The sequence below is a fragment of the Neolamprologus multifasciatus genome, chromosome 7, assembly GCF_963576455.1.
Source record: "Neolamprologus multifasciatus chromosome 7, fNeoMul1.2, whole genome shotgun sequence".
Classification (NCBI taxonomy): Eukaryota; Metazoa; Chordata; class Actinopteri; order Cichliformes; family Cichlidae; genus Neolamprologus; species Neolamprologus multifasciatus.
The window spans coordinates 50,570,890-50,587,876 of record NC_140445.1 but is presented as its reverse complement, the minus strand read 5'-3'; positions in this window follow the sequence as shown (position 1 = coordinate 50,587,876).

Here is a 16,987-nt window from a genome sequence, read left to right as displayed (position 1 = left end):
ATTTGCCAATGGAGTGTAAGGGTAAAAAATGTTGAGCCCTTGAGAAACACCTCTTAAGCTTTCTTTGTATGTAATTTATACAGAAAATAAGACTTGGGCCAAGAATCACAGAGAGTGCCTCTTTAAGCATAACAGTCATGGCCTCTGAAAAATGATCAAAGACTACTCTTTAATCGTCAACGTTCACATTTTCAGAATGAGTTCATTTGAAATGGCGCTGCTCCACCTAATGTCGAGCAGTCAGTTTATTTGATGGCATTTCTTGACAGATGATTGTTAAATAAACTGACAGAACAAATGTAACAACTGGCTGGAGGAAGACAAAAAAACAATTTAGGTGAAAGCAAGAGCCAGCGGGCGGCCACCCCGAGAGAGAGAGTTGAATTGGCAATTGAAATATTAAATGTTGTGTTGTGTTTGGAAAAGACGGCACCTCTCAAATGAACTTAAATGCCAACATCCATGTTCTAAAAGAGGATTTCTGATCATTTAGAAAAATGTTGAACGCAGGCTCCTCGCTTGAGTTTATCTTGGATTTTAAGCATCTCTAAATCCAAAATGAGCCAACCACAGAAGTACCTTAGGAAAAGTCAACCTTTACCACCCAGTGAATGTCTGATCCAATTCCACTGACACAACAAAACACATACTTGTGAAATTAATCGGTGTTACAAAGGTTCAGCATACTGTATGACAACAGACCTGTCACCTCCCGGGCGTAGAACTGCTGCATGGTCTAAATTTACGCAACAGGCGTGCATTCATTACCCCCCCGTCTAACAAGATTCACAAATTTTACATAATGTGAAACATTTTGAAGTATCATGAAAAGCTAAAAACGGTCAGTTTTGCTGCACTAATCTATCACAACAATCTCTAATCCTCCAAGGATGTTATTACTTGCTGCCAAACTAATTAAGATCAAATCCTGGGCAGTTTCCTGTGCAAAAAGGAGGGTAGGATGCGGGCAGCAGTGTATTTCACCAGGGTTTTGTGTGTCCTGGCCTAGGAACAGCCATCTAGTAATGCTCACACAGTATATTTTCATCTGTTGACAATCTAAACTCTACTTAACGGACACACACTTAGTTGTAGACATTTCTGTCAGAAGGAAAAATGAGACTGCCCTTCTGGCCCTTGCTGATGCCCATTTGGCGGCCTGCCTGTTTGTATCAGGCATACTCCTCCGTGTATTTGCATTCCTATTATGATTTAGGCTTTTTCCCGTTTTATTTGGCTATTGAAAGCAGAGACAAACTTGCTCATGTCCTCGCTGAACTTAAGGCAAACATAACTGTGTGTGAAATTTCAAGTAGTCATTGAAGATTTTCTATTAAGTCCCCACCGAGGCACTCATGTAGCTCATCTGGTGGAAAATTTAGTACAAGCCATCCACTTGCCTAAATAAAGGTTCACCTCTTATCAGTCGGAGCAGTTGCTTGTGACACTGTACTGCTTTAGAGCTTTAATTCACTTCACAGTTTTGCTCATTGTCAATAAGCACATACAAAGGTTCAAAATGTTATTTTTTTTACAAAAGTAATTTATGAATGTTTCAGAGACGTACTAAGAAATCAAACCAAACACCAAAGTCTTCCTTCTTGTTCTCTTTCAGTTTATTGATACAAAATTCTGGTGCACCTGATGCCCCATTTTTATTGAAATCAAATCAAATCAAATCAATTTTATTTATATAGCACTTTAAAAAACAACAACTGTTGACCAAAGTACTGTACAATAGAATAATTAGATACAATTTAAAAGGAAAGTAAAATAAAAGATAAGAAAATAATAAGAATAAAATAATGACAGACTCATACAGAATTAAAAGCCAAGGAGTAAAAATGGGTCTTAAAACGAGTTTTAAAAGTATCCAGTGTTGGAGAGGTCCTGATATGTAAAGGCAGTTTATTCCACAGTTTCGGAGCAGTCACAGCAAAAGCCCGATTGACTGAAAAATAAGATGAAATACAAGTAGACAAGCATCAAAGAAGAAAAGAAAACACATTTAACACCCTATCCCTCTTATCACTGAGCAATCTGCTCAAATCCTGTAGTTCAGTAGTTCAGAGGTGTCAAACATAAGGCCCGGAGGGGCAGAATTGGCCCACCGAAGACTGCAATCCCGGAGGGCGTGTAGACTTCGTACTTATAGTTATACAGTTTTTCCTACTAATAAAGTTTCTGAAGGTTGATTCTGCTCATCTGGACGTGGCATTTTCAGTGGGAGAAACGTTTCGTCACTCATCCAAGTGACTTCTTCAGCTGACTGCAGGTTTCCCCAATCTTATAAACAGTGCGTTTGCATAATGATTGAAACTAGCACCACTGAAGGAACAATGGGCTGGGTGGTCAGTTCCTTCATCATAATTATGCAAATTCTCATAACCATTGCTCAACAACCACTGATCAAAGGCCACTGATCAATGACCACGAGTACCATTCACAGAGAGTTGAGGAATGGCTGCAATCACAGCATTGCACTGATAAAGTTGTCCTCCATGACCATTTATACGGCATTAAATGAACTAAGTAACTAAGTAACATTTAAATGATAGAAAAGCTCCTGTATTTACCTACAATAGAAATTCAAAATAACATTTCCTGTCAATTAACAAAAAACTTATCTGTAATTTTACACATCTATATCAGATTCCCTCCATTAAGCACAACAGCATCTCTCTGTAATGTAGAAAAACTGAGACGTGCTTTTGAAATTGTGCCTCTCTTTTCTTATTAAACTATCTCAGGGATTCAATGTGTAATTAATCTTCTTTACGCTGACAGCAAGTGGAGTTTCACTATTCTGGCCCACTTGAGGTCAAAGTAAGCTGCATCTGGACCACAATGTAAAATGTCACAGTTTGTCTCTGCTACTCTCAGTTGGCTAAATACATTACTAATGCAAGTTATAGGAGGGCAATCACTTTTGAGAGTCTCAGCAAGAATCCACTGCTATTTGATACCAAATGTCACAAAAGTTAATGTCAGACAAAAAAAAAAAAAACCCACGTTGGAGACAGTTACCAGGTTACCAGTTACCAGGTCACTCGCAGCTTGTCTAAGGTTAGAGTGGGGTGAATTTTAAGAAACTAGAAGATTTTGCTTTTGAAATCAAGTCTTAAAATGATGTTGAAATAGGTTTTTTGTTTTTCATAATTATGTTCCAAACAGGTGTAACTTCTGGATGGATAGTAACTGACCACCAATCCCACCCCAACCCTGAATGGACTGGTGGTGATGTTGGGTAAGCTTTTTTGTTTTACATGCCTAACATGGCTGAAGACAGTGGCTAGTGGCCCTTGAATAAAAAGAAAGGGCAACCTCACACAAGTGACTGCCAGAGCCTCAAGTTAACAGGAAAGAAATATTTCCGTGCTTAACTTGGCAAAAGTTCTACACAGACCTGCCTCTGCTTAGTTTTTCTGTCTACATGGCCGAACACAGGTACCAGACCAGCATGGGAAGAGCCAAAGACTTCTCGAAAGGCTCCTGCGATGTGTCGGTAGTGACAACCCAATGCCCTGCGACTGTTTCCTCTCTTTCGCAGAAACCTGGGCTCTGAGCTCACAGGTCTCCACAGTCAAGCTAGGAGGGCCCATTAAGTGGCCCTAATGAATGAGAAGTAGACAATCAACAGACTCAGCAGGACTCACAGTTGCCAAGTGCCCAATCTGTGAGCACGCCAACAATGCAGTGCATTCATCATTTTATTGCAATCATTGGCAGAACTGAAGCTCAATTTTCAATTAAGTACCAAAAAAAAAGAAGAAGAGAGAATAAAGAAAAGGGAATGGATTTTATCAGAGCTGACAAACAGAGACCTCTTTGGGGACCTTCATGTGAGGTGCTTCCATAGACCGACGTGGCTTCTTGCAATTTCCTCGCCAGTTTTGGGAGTTTCTGGTGTCAAGTTATTTTAAGTAATAGATCTCAGCTCTGTATCTGCTGCAGCCAAGACAAATCTGGTACTTGCTGATATGTTCTTATCTTATTCAATCTTGGAAATGTAAAAACTTTCAGGCTTCATTACCTGAATGAGCTGCTCTTCAGCTTATCCTACATCAGAACTATTTGGTCAGTAGACCCGAGGTGAATCATGTGGAAAAGGCACTTGTCTTCATGTTTGCTGTTCTTCCAGGAGGTAGTCTTGATGGTTCAGATTATGTAGCAGCTCATAGTTTTGGGTAGTAAAACACCGCGAGCCTATCGATGCTCCGAAGCCTCACAGCGTGGCTTGTCCGTGCCAGCGGTAAAGGACAAATGTGCCAAAGTCTGCTGGGTTTGGCTCTTTCCTCACCCCCTGGCGTCCAACACCGATGTATCCAGCTGAGGTACAATAATTTGACACCTCTTAACCAGCTGGACCCTTTAGCGTGACAACCACTGCTTTGTTTTATATTCCTGTGTATTTTGAACGCAATAAAAAATTATAGTCAGCAACATCTAAACTGTGTTTTTATCCACTTTGGACTTCTGCCCCTCCCCACCCCGTTCAATCTCCTTTATCCCTCCCTTTCCTATGTGGGATTTAACGTACACTTTGTGGTAACCTTGCTAAGTTATCAGTTTTTTCTACGTCCTCTCATACTGAATAAAGGCTTGTTTCTGTGCGCCTGCTTGTTAAGACTTCAAGGACAGCTCCCTCCATCTGGTATTAAGTATTCCTGGTGCCAGTGTCGGGTTAACTGACACTCCTGCACTTAAACTAATGGCAGCGAACAGTCATCTCCCGTGAGGTGCTCACCTTGGAAAAAATCACCCAGCTCTCTCATCCCCAATCATAGAGGTGCTCTTGCCACCCACTGAATGAAACCATGGGCATGAAAAGAGGGATTGTTTCACCATTCAGGCATATACGAGGGCAAATGAAAACATGTAATACGCATGTCCTGTCTTGGATTTGCTTTCCTCTCGAGCTCAATGAGACGTTGAGAAGTGAGAGCGGCATGCAAACAGAAAAAGTCAAGAGTCAGCAAATCGTCATTAATAAAACATCTTCATTAGGACAGAAAACATGCAATCTTTTCATTTTTTTCTCAGCAAATGAACCGAAAACTCTCAATTCTCATTCAAATGTATAAGAAATTTAGCTTTTAAAACATGTTTGTTACAGAATGGAGAAGAAGAAATGATAGTTAGGCACAAATACAGACATAACATTTATTTATATATAATGTTATTGTTGTTTTCTACAGCAACCATTCATCATAACTGCTAGTGGAAGTTTGAAAAGGAAAGATATAATATTTGTTTTGTCCTCAGTGATCAGGTGCAATTTTTTTTTAACGTTTTCATCCGATCTCACCTCGTGGGTCTGGAATGAGCCGAGCGGTTCACATGCAATTACGCCTCTGCAGTATGTTGGTCAGCACATTAGAAGCGCACAGCTTACAGACTTGGTAGCCACATTTTGTATTGGTGAGAGAGTGAAATGATTAAAAAGAAATTTCAATTTACTTCAAAGAAAATAATTGCACTGGCAAAAGTGTTGACATGTGTTCGAGGTATTTTCCACATCCTGCTCTTATCGCCTTCTTTCTGTTCAGCTGTGGAGCTGTATGCCATAACTGTCTCAAAATGTGTTTTTCCATGTTTTCATTAGACCACATCGTATTAGGCTGTGCTTTGAAGTTAGATTATGACTGTAAGCAAATTATGTCCTCCATGCCAAAGAGAAGCATCTCTCAGACCACAGGAGTGCAGCATCACTCACCTCTGAAGCCTCTTCTCAATGGAAACCTAAACAGCTTTTTAAGAATGAAGAGGTTTTTCAGTTTGTTGCTAAATATAGGCCAGTCCGGTGGGAGGTGACAGGTTCTACAGCCATTTTCAACAAAGATGAGCCCCAGGTCCTGCCCAGAGCCCGGCGGGTGGCTACTGCCGGTGGTCCGCCTTTCTCTTATGCACCGGCTCTTAAGTAAACACTGCAATCCTGCGGTCAGCTACAGCATGGCAACGAGCAAAAGGACTCACTGTGTAGTTACACATAGCTATGGTGTGTTGTCTCCCTCTGGCTCACTCAAACTTGGTCTTGGGGTTGAGGGCCAGCGACAGACCTTGATGTGTGACTCCAGGAGCCTGCTGGGAACTCCTGGTGGAGGCAGTGTTGGGCTTAACCTCTCTGGACACCTTTGATCAAACAGTTTCCATCTGCCAACGCCTAAATTAAGAACATTATCATGTTTATTGACATTGCCCTAGTTATCACTTTTTATGTGCAGGGTCATTAAAATTAATGAACACGGGTCCACGTTAATGAACCATGCGGCCACTATCAATCAACTCAGAAAAACATTTACTTTTTATTTATCAAAGCGAAATCATGCACGCATATATGTTCAAATTCAAATGCTTCCTGAGTTTACATAGTATTCATGCTAAAAGGTTGAATACAGTCCCAGCAAAATCCTAAACATTGTAATTCTACAATAAATACAGTGAGCTGATTACATTTTTACATTCAAAAGTTTAGTGTTTTCAGGAATAACAGCCAGGAATATCAGGTTCAATCAGGAAATATCTTAAAGCTGAATGTTTTTTATCAGAGGGGCAGGATAATATGCCATTAATCATCAGAATCATATCCAATAAAGCTCCAGATTAATCAACACAGAGAAAAACTGACAGTCCCGGTCCTTATCCGCTGAGGAAAATGAGGGGCAACAGGTAAGCCTTTATCCATTGAGCTCTGTTCTTGCATTGCTCTCCTATACATGGCGATCATTATTTAGGGAGTCTCAGCGGCTACCTGTAAGGACCACAGGGGTGGCAAATAGCAGGGTTGTGGCTTTCTGAGCTTCTTAGTGGTGCGAGCAGAAGGATTTACGGTAACTCTCAGACAAGCGTTCACAGCTTGGACTCTTGGCATGGATCTGATATTGTCTCTGGCTGAGCATCAAACCCACTGTACCTGAGGTCCAAAAGTACCTACACAAAACCCTAGGATGTTTGAATGATAAATCGCCGACATTTAGTGGCAGAACAAAAAATATTGGCCTTGCTGGGGATATCAATTTTAATTTTAATTTAGAGTGAGAGTGCCTACTGGGTGGTTTGATTGAGCAGAGATCGGCTTCTAGTCAAAAGTGACGTGCTCTTCTCGTTCAGACAAGGATATGAGTTTTCCTGCAAATTCAGCACAGGTGCATCACTAGAAAGCCACCCTGCAGTGTAAGAGCCGCCAGCGGGGGTGATATTGAATATCAGCTATGATTTAAAGTAAATTGACCAAGTTATCTTTAAGGTAATATCCAGTCCTTTTGGGACACACAATTTATTTCCTTATGTAACTGGACCTTTTTGCAGTCTCTGCTTTAGCCCACCATTGTAAGGCACTTCTGGTTCTGATAAAAGGGAAATCAGTTCTTGGGAGTGTTCGATGACAAAAACATATGGCCACAATAGCTCAAGAAGTTAATATAACTGACATGCCGAGTAGCGTTATGGATCGGCTGTGTAATCTGTTCTGTTATGCAGGATTAATGTCAAAATGGAGAATGTTTTTTAAATCACTGGTATCATTATCTTCTATGTTACATTCAGGTAAAATCATCATACACAAGCCTAATACTGTGCTTTATTAATGTGCTGCTTGCCGATGATGCCAAGAGGTGCTTTACACAGCCGCAGGACTGAATTTAAGGTCAAAGAGGACACACTGAGCCAAACACACCAACCGCCACCCTGGAGAAAAAAGCTATGGTGCTAATATTAGGGGGGGAGACTGATTACAGTGCTACTATTAGGTTCTGGCATCGATTTTGGACCAAAGTAGGAACGCCCTCAACACTTCTCTTTGGTGTTCATGCCCTTGGTCCTCAGTGGCACACTACATGATATTATGAGGAGCCAGACCAAACATGCCAAGCCAGACCACAGGGTTACTCACAGCCCTTGCACATTCTTTTGAGGGTGAAATGTGACCTGGTCCTATTTTTCAGCAGCTTGTCAGGCTCAGTGTGGTGCAGGGAGGTAAACTAGGAAGGAAAACTGTTGTCACCTTTCTATAGCTCTTACTTTTTTCAGTCTTACAAGATGGCAGCCTTGGGTGTCAAAGTGAGACCAGATGGGTGGGTTGGCCGACTGCCGGCAGTCACTATGGATATGGACAGAGTGGATGTGCTTCAGCAGCAGACAATAAATGGAAATTGGTTTATTGGTGAAACATTGCGAGTTGATGGACACGCTCTGGCTAGGTAATAAATGTTTTAACCACACACATTAAGATATACTGTAAGTATCATGCCATATGTGAGACTGAAATTGAAGTGACAACATAATGATTTGGGGCAAATTCAATAAAAATCCCTGCAGCAGCTTGAGGAAACTGCATGTCCAGCTGGGTGTAAGACGCTAAAAACATTCCCTTCCTAGATGATGTCTGCTCCATTTACAAGAACATGTTTTTCTGTTTCCTCCCTCAACAGCTTTGGAGAGAAGGCCCTTGTTGAGCAGCGTCATCAGAGGCTTGGGCTGGAAAACACTGTCAGGCATTCAATTTGTCTGAGCTTGTCATCAGACTAAGCTCATTTTGAAAAATGCTTGTTATGACTGCTGCTAACATATCCACCAACTCTGCGCCTGGTAAGAGGGGGACAGAAGACAGGAAGTCTTTCAGTCAGTCTGGTTATACTGGTTCCCAGCAGACTATCAAATGAGTGAATGGCAAGACTTTAACTGATGGTTTGCCCAACTTAATTGCAAAAGACAGAAGCAGTAAAACAGCTTTCTGAACGAAAAAAGTGAGCTCACTGCTGTAAAAGCAGCTCTTCCCTTTGTTAATATGTTGGGAATAGTTATTCTTGGAATTAGGGGTCAAGACAGTAAAATCAACCTCAATATCCTGAGTTTTGCCAAAAACCTTCATAGTCACAAAAGCTTGTACTTCCCTCCCTCCTACCAATGTCTTCTACCATCCAAATAAGTCACCTAGACCAGACCTCTGAAAACTGGCAATTGTTTCCATAAGTGGAAAAAAAATAAATAGAGCCAGACAAAACTTTATAGGCAGGGCAGAGAACTGTGACATAATTTTCTAGATGCCAAGAAAAAATATTCCTCTGAAAAGGATTAAGAATTAGTTTTACTAGGTTTGGTAGCCAAACGTACCTAATCATATCTTTTAGATATTACTGTGTTAAATACAAAGTTTTTGGACTATAAAATCTGCATTATAGTCTACCATCATCCAACCATTTTAAACCTGTGGGTGTGCAAAAATCGTTTTAAACTGTGTTTAAACTGCTGAATTTGACTTTGTCAGTAATTTCAGACACGTTCTAGAGTGTTTTCAATGTTGGTTTCAGTTGAACTTAAATAATAATGATATGTGTACTTTATTAATCCTTGTAGGGAAATTACTTCTCTACATTTAACCCATTCACTTAGTGAAGCAGTGGGCAGCCACCAATCCAGCGCCCGGGAAGCAGAGTGTAGGTTGCTCAGGGGTACCTCATGGTAGGTAGTCAGTGGATTCGAAGCCCTGATCTTGCGAGCATGGTGACCACTCTACCTACTGAGCTATCCCTGCTCTAAAAGCCAGCAAAGGAAGCAGATTTGAAATTTCAGATAGCACAAAGGATGTGACTCTATATACACTATAAGCAATGACGGTAACCTGTTACAGTACGACGCTCTAATTCAATGAGCTCTTTAGAATGACCCATTCTTTCACAAATGTCAAGAAAAGAATAAAAAACTCAATAAACCAGAATACTAAACCACCTCTGGCATTAACATCAGCTGTATGGGCTTCCATGCCCAAGCAGCTTCTGTAGCTCTAATATTTTGGTGGCCCGGTATATTTGTTCATATAGTGTATATTATACCTTTGCTACTAAAGAAAAAGAAAAGGTTTTTCTTTTGTTGTTCAGTAAAGCATATCTCTAGGTTGAAGAAGCCTGTGACTCTGAAGTTCAGACAGTAAAAGTAAATAATGCATAATGATACTTATGACAAATTCACTTTAGCACTTAATGTACTACTCTGCTGGCAAAATATTGCCCACTTACCTACAGGAACAAGAATCCCAGTGTTTTCATTTTAAACATGAAAGACTGCTGATCAGTCCATATGTTGCCTATGCTACCAGTTCCTCTTACTGTAGGTTTCCACCAGCCGCAAAACCTACACATTCCTCCTCTGAGCGCAGCCACAAAAGCAGGTCAGCTCCTCAATGACCAAAACTTTCTCCAAGAAACACAGCCAACTTTACCACTGAAATAGTTTTCAATAAATTTTAATTTCCGCAGCCACTTTTTCCCAGTCTTGAGAAGGTAATGAATTAGCAAACAAGAGCCTCAAAAGAATTCCCTCCCATTCCTCTTTACTCAATGAATTACCATCGACCACACAAAGAAAACAAAAGATGGCAAGTTTATTTTTCTGTGGTGGAGCCATTTCAACATAGCAATTATTCACTGACACCACCTTCAAAGGTACTTCAATCAAAGGTTTCAAGCACCACTGATAGTGGGTAGCAACAGTGGGAACATTACAGCACTGTGTAATACACTGTCACATTATGATTAGCAGGGCATGGAAAGATATAGCTGTGTTTATCTGGTATATGGAATAAAAGTAACATGTATATTTAGCAAAGTTTAACGTTGCAAATCTGACTGGAATCATGTTAAAAGTATGACTTTAAGTCATTAATGAGTTGATGTTTGTTTTGTAAAGTTACCCAAATCAGTTTACTCATACAGCACATGTAAAAACAGAGGGTGATTGAAGTACTACGTGGCATCGTATACAAGATAAGCTTAAAAGAAAGTCAAAGTGCTTCACAGTTGCAAAAGTTCAATATAAAAAATTGAATAAATATTTTAAAGGGACTATTATGCTCATTTCCAGCCCCATATTTTTATTCTTGGATTCACAGTCAATTTAAAGTCATTTTAAATTACCTGGAGACAGTTCCTTCAGCCTCAACATTACTGCCCCTGTTTTGCCTGAGAAGATTGGGACAATTACATTTTCTGATATTTTCACTCTCTTTAGCTTTGCAGTGTACATGCGTATACATGTGTATTTTTAGTTAGTGTGACCACTGCTAATTGAAATGCTGTCTATCTTGGCCAGGACACTGCTGCAACAGAGATTTTTAATCTCACAAGTCATATATTCCCTTGGTAACAGTTAAAAACAATTGAAAATAATCCTTATTTATCTTATAATTAGCATTTGTGCACCTCGGTTCATTGACAGTGTGAAATTAGCTGTATTCACACTTCTCCTTTAAGAGCATGAAATCATATCTTGGCATTTTTTGGCTGCAAGAAATCTGTAGTTATTTTCTGCGCCCCGGTGCTCTTTCAGTTCCCCAATGCAAACAAATACTGAGGTGCCACTGAGAGTTCAAAGTGATCTAAGTGATTTAAACTCCAATAAAACGATCGATGTGCCTGTTTTGGGTATTTATGCAGACTGCATTGGCTCCACCTTGCCTTTAGGTCCTTAAAGTTAACTGTCTTCTGATTGGCTGTTCCAGAGGTGACCATATTTGGAATGTAGCTCTCACTGACATCACACAGATCTTAAAGAAAAAAAAAATCTCTGAAATTGAGTCTTTCGAGCAGTCTAAAGCCTAATTTTGTTTTTTTTTTAAAGTTTTTTTTAAGTGTACAGTTATCATCTGTACATACCCCAACGTCCTTATTGGAAACCTGGTTCATGTTTCACACGGTCATCCACCAGTGAATCAGTATAAGGCAGAAAATATGGAAAAACTTACAAGAAATATTAGAAAATGAGAAAAGTTAAAAAGCAAAGAAGCATCTATAAGTAACTGAGAATAAATAGGTTTGGTTTCTTCAGAGAGACAGGATGAACCGAAGCTGGAAAAGCGACAAAAAAGAAAATAGATGGTTGGGGGGAAAGAGATTAAAAGAAAAGAGTCAAATACCACACAAAAAAGCTAGATTTGAAATATAAAATAAACAGTAACAGCAAGCTTGTGGGAGCTTTAACAGATCTGTTGCATTTTGTTGTTCTGGCAAAGACTGGCAGCTTGCAGCAAATGCGTGTGTGTTTGTTTGTGTGGGCTTGTAGTATGACTGTGGGTGCCTGTATGTGTGTGTATAAGTGGGCTGTGTGTGGCCAGACTCTCTGGGCTGATCTTGGCCCCCGGCTCTAGCTGGCGTTCAGCATGTCTGTAAAGAAACAGCTGGAGGCAAAGCCAACACCAGTCCTGCTCAGAAGCTCCGCTCTGCCAGCAGCGACAGATTCCAGAACTTTCCACGGTCCCGCGTCGCCATGCCAACAGGTCTTGGCATGCCACAGCTGTCCTGATCTGCACACCTGGCCCACCAAGAGTCCAGAATCACCTCTCCTGTCACTGTGTGATGAACAGGTCATTTACAACCCAAGTGTTTGTGTGTTTTTAAGAGTTATGGGCCCAGGTAAAGAAAACACCGTGGCAGTGGACCTCCTGTGTGTTGCCCTAATCAAACAGAGCTAAGAACCTTCACACTGCAGAAAAGCAGGGCTTAAATTTGTGGAAAACCCACACAGAGGGATATTCAAAAAGAAACTACATTATGGAAATTGCGCTTAATAAAGATTTGTGCTGTTTGTCTTTGATAGGGCCACTGAATTTCGTGGTTTCAGGAGCAACTATCAAACATGAGGTTAAGAGGAATATTTGACTGCAACTTCAGCTACAGAGTGGGGTTGGCCAGTGTAAGGGGGGGGGGGGGGGGGGGCATTATAACTCAATCTTTTTAGTCTGGATGGCAATCTGGACACTTTATTAGGTACATCTTGCTAGTACTAAGTTCAGAACTGCTCAAATTCTTTGTGCCACAGAGTCAACAAGGTGCTGGAAACATTTCTCAGAGATCAGGTCATAAAGGGATGGACATAGTCCAAAACAACACTCAGGTAGGTTGTGGTGTTTAAACAATTTTCATTTGGTACTAAGGAGCCCAAAGTGCGCAGAGGAACTAAACCCCAGTCCATTACACCACCACCAGCAGCCTTAACCACTGATACAAGGCAGGTTGGATTCATGCTGTCATGCTGTTTACTCTACATCATGATCCTACCATCTGACCGTTGCAGCAGAAACTGAGACTGAAATTGAACCTGAGTGAAATGTAGCCTCAGCCTCCTGTTGCCACCAGTTGTCTTCTGCTGCAACAGCCGATCTTATACAAGGTTTGATGTGTTGTACATTCAGAGACGAGCTTCTGCACACCTTGGGTGTAACCAGTGCTTTTTAAAATTAGTGTTGCCTTCCACCTCAAAGCACTCAAGCCATTTTCCTCTTTTCCCCCTGGCATCAACGGGGAACTGCCGTTCACTGGATATTTTCTCTTTTTCTGTTTAAACTCTAGAGATGTCATATGGGAAAATCCCAGCAGATCAGCAGTTGCATGCCACAGTCAAATCACCTTTCTTCACATCTTAACTTCAGCAGGTTGCCTGGATCATGTCTACACGTCTATTGCTTTGAGGTGCTGCCATGTGATTGGCTGTGTAGAAATTTGCATTAACAAGCAATTGAACAGGTGTAACTAATGACTTGTCCAGTGAGTATAGTGAGTAACTCTGTATATTCTACAAATAGAACTGTGTCACAAGCATTTCCATTTAAACAGAACAATCAGTATAAAGGGCAAATTTTCATGGGTCATCTTTAAAAGCAGCTGGATTCTGTTTCATGAGCTACTGACAATAAACGTCCATCCATCCATTCACTTCCGCTTATCCTTTTCAGGGTCGCGGGGGGTGCTGGAGCCTATCCCAGCTGTCATGGGGCGAGAGGCGGGGTATACCCTGGACAGGTCGCCAGTCTGTCGCAGGGCCAACACACAAGGACAGACAACCATTCACACTCACATTCACTCACACGCTCACACCCCGTGGCAATTTGGATTATCCAATTAACCTATCCTCACAAGCTGCATGTCTTTGGACGGTGGGAGGAAGCCAGAGTACCCGGAGGGAACCCACGCAAACACGGGGAGAACATGCAAACTCCACACAGAAAGACCCCGGCCTGATGGTGGAATTGAACTCAGGACCTTCTTGCTGTGCGGCAACAGTGCTAACCACCGTGCCACCGTACACAAATCTAATTTACAAATTTCTATCAACTCCTTCACAGGGTAAACTGTTCACTCATGAGGGGATAGTTCTGTTTATTTTTTTTAAAGAACAATTTACAGCAGGTGTCAGTAAGAACGACCTCAAACGGCATCTCTTGCACTTGGTTTGGCATCAAAATCTCATTCCATGTCAAAGCATTTATGACATCATCCCCCAAACTTCTTTCCCATGTAGAAAGCTTTCTGTTGCTTCAGTGCTGGTTTTGTCCATTTGTTTCAGTATTCAAACACTGTATTTAGTTAAACAAAAAATCTTATGCCCAGCAATATGATCACATCTTGCCTTTTTGCCTGTTACACAAAAAAGTAATAATTGAATTCAGCATCTGTTGATTCTGAGGGATACAGGACATAAAGACCAGATGAGTTTTGGTTGATTGATCTGTATTTGATTAACTAAGTTATCCTGAATTGCATTGTGATAAACTAAGAGCTATGAATAGTCAGTTTCCATTTGAGTTTAAGGATATTTTATTCCCCTCTTAGCCTGCGAGCACAAACATTGTTGCTGAAACATTGTTGGAGGTATCGACAGAATATGAACCCTGAAACTCTAACATAACACAACCAGATTTATAACAGCCAGCAATGTAGTAAGACATCAGACATGACAACTAATGTCAAAAGAAAATTAGATTCAACTTCAACTTTAAGAGTAATTCTGATTGCAGTTAAAAGCATTAACTCTGCAAACAGGACAATCTTCTGTTCAGCAAACTGCCTAGTCAAGTGATTCTCGACCGCATCTGCGCCTCTGAGTCAGTTGTGACTAGCCACTCTAATTCAATTAAGGAAAAAACATTTCAAAACTTGATATTTAAGGAGGAGAAATAAGAGGTTATGCACATCATAAAAATGCACATTTCACCTAGTGTATTTTGGCTCAACACTTTTACAAGAAGCCAACTGGAGTTTTGAAGTGGTCTGTGTACGAGTGGGATTATTTCTTGCTCTGTCTCTCTGGATATAGTCGCCACCCATGATATCTAAGTCTAAACCTAACACGCAAACACACTCTAACACATTAGGGGTGGAGTAGAGCGAGAGAGAAAACATGATTTGTGTATGGATGTCCAGCATGTGAACAGTTTGATTGATGGGCAGCTTAAGAACACAGAGTGATCCTTATTAGAGGCTGAAGACTGCCAGCTCTGAGGGATGCGTGGGCATGTCCTCCTTGGTAAATGATCAGGTGTTTGACTGTCTGGTAGGAAGGAAGTCCTTATTAATGTTGAGGGGAAGGCTGAGGCTCAGCAACCTCAGGCATGCCTGCCCACACACGCACATACACACAACACACACACTCCCATCCAAACAGCATAGGCAAACTCTCACTGTGGTTCATTACTGTACAGGAGAGCCGGTGTGCTCTTACAAGAAAAGTTCTGATTGGGAACAGATATCTACAGCTGTGGAGGTGTTAAAATAAATCCATTGACATCTTTTACTGTATTTTACCCCCCCACCCCCCGGCCATGAGACTTTATTCCCATCTTTTAACCTAAATTTAAATATTATTTGGTCACCAGATGCCAGGATAGCCAGGAAACCCAAAATGGGCATTTTTCTAGTAAGTTGCCTATTTAGACATTGAGCGACACTGAGAATACCTCCACACAAATATTGCATATTTTCACCCAGATGAGCATCTCAGCACAGTTTTAACCAGCACAAAGACAGCATAAAAACATGCATTCTATTTAATGGCCAGCAGGGGGCGACTTATCTGGCTTTCTTAGCCGTTTTTCGCTGATACCTACTAGGCTCAGCTTGACTAGACTCAGTTTTAAGGGTTTTCCATTAGGTGGTAGTACCTTGTACCTTGTACGGGGTTCCAAGGAATTGGAAAATGTGAGGTCAGAGTGCCTGCCACAGATTGGCTAGTCAGTGACTCACTCGATGAGTTATGAGAGCATCTTCTTCACAAAAATCCAAACTGCCATTTTTGAAATCTTTCAGCGAGGAAAAAGGCTGCACAAAGAGCAACACTGTGGTATCTGAGTCTGACCAAAAGGCAGCAGGTATACCATTGCCTTGACGTCCTCCATTGTTGTGGTGTTTGTGTCGCATACAAATGGCGTCACAGGATGTTCGGCCACATTGGAATAACGACCCCACACACGATAGGTGATACTCATTTTTATAGTGGGAAACATCTGAAACCGAGTCGAGTCGAACTGAGTTGGTACTAGTGGAAAACACTGTCCCGAAGACTTCATGTACCCAGTCTCCGAGTATAACATTAAATTATAGTCATTACTAGAGTCATTAGCACATGTCTTGTCAATCACGTCATTAGCCAGTGAGTGTCAGGTGAGGTGTCCTCAAAACCAATACCGACTGGGAAGGGATACTGACGCCAGCATCATCATTTCTGAAAATCAGTTCTTTTATAATGTTTTTTCCTGTACATAGTAAAACACAGCCAAAATTTCAAATTAAAATGCAGAAAAAGCAAAAACATGGGCGTACCCTGCTCAGTGATAAATGTAACTATAAACAGACATGCTTATTTATTGCCAAGAAAGAAAAGAAATCACTATCGTGGTAAATTTGAGCATCACTAAAGTTATCTTAGTGCTGGAAACAGAAGATATTCAGCTTGGGTTAGGGTTAGAACAAATAAATAGTCTGCTATGCTCACTGGCTAGCTTGCTAACTATATCTGCTGTTTAGTGCTGGCGAGGTTAAGTAGGTTTTGTGGAAAGTAAAGAAGTGAGACTGAATTTCGTGGCAAAACCAAAACAATGAGCTAAAAAGTGGAAAAATACTCGGGTTATATTTCCCCGTGGACTCATTATAGGCGTTCCTTTACACATGGGACCCACTGTGTGCAGCTTTAAAATCTGTACCTTTAAACACCCTTTTGGGCA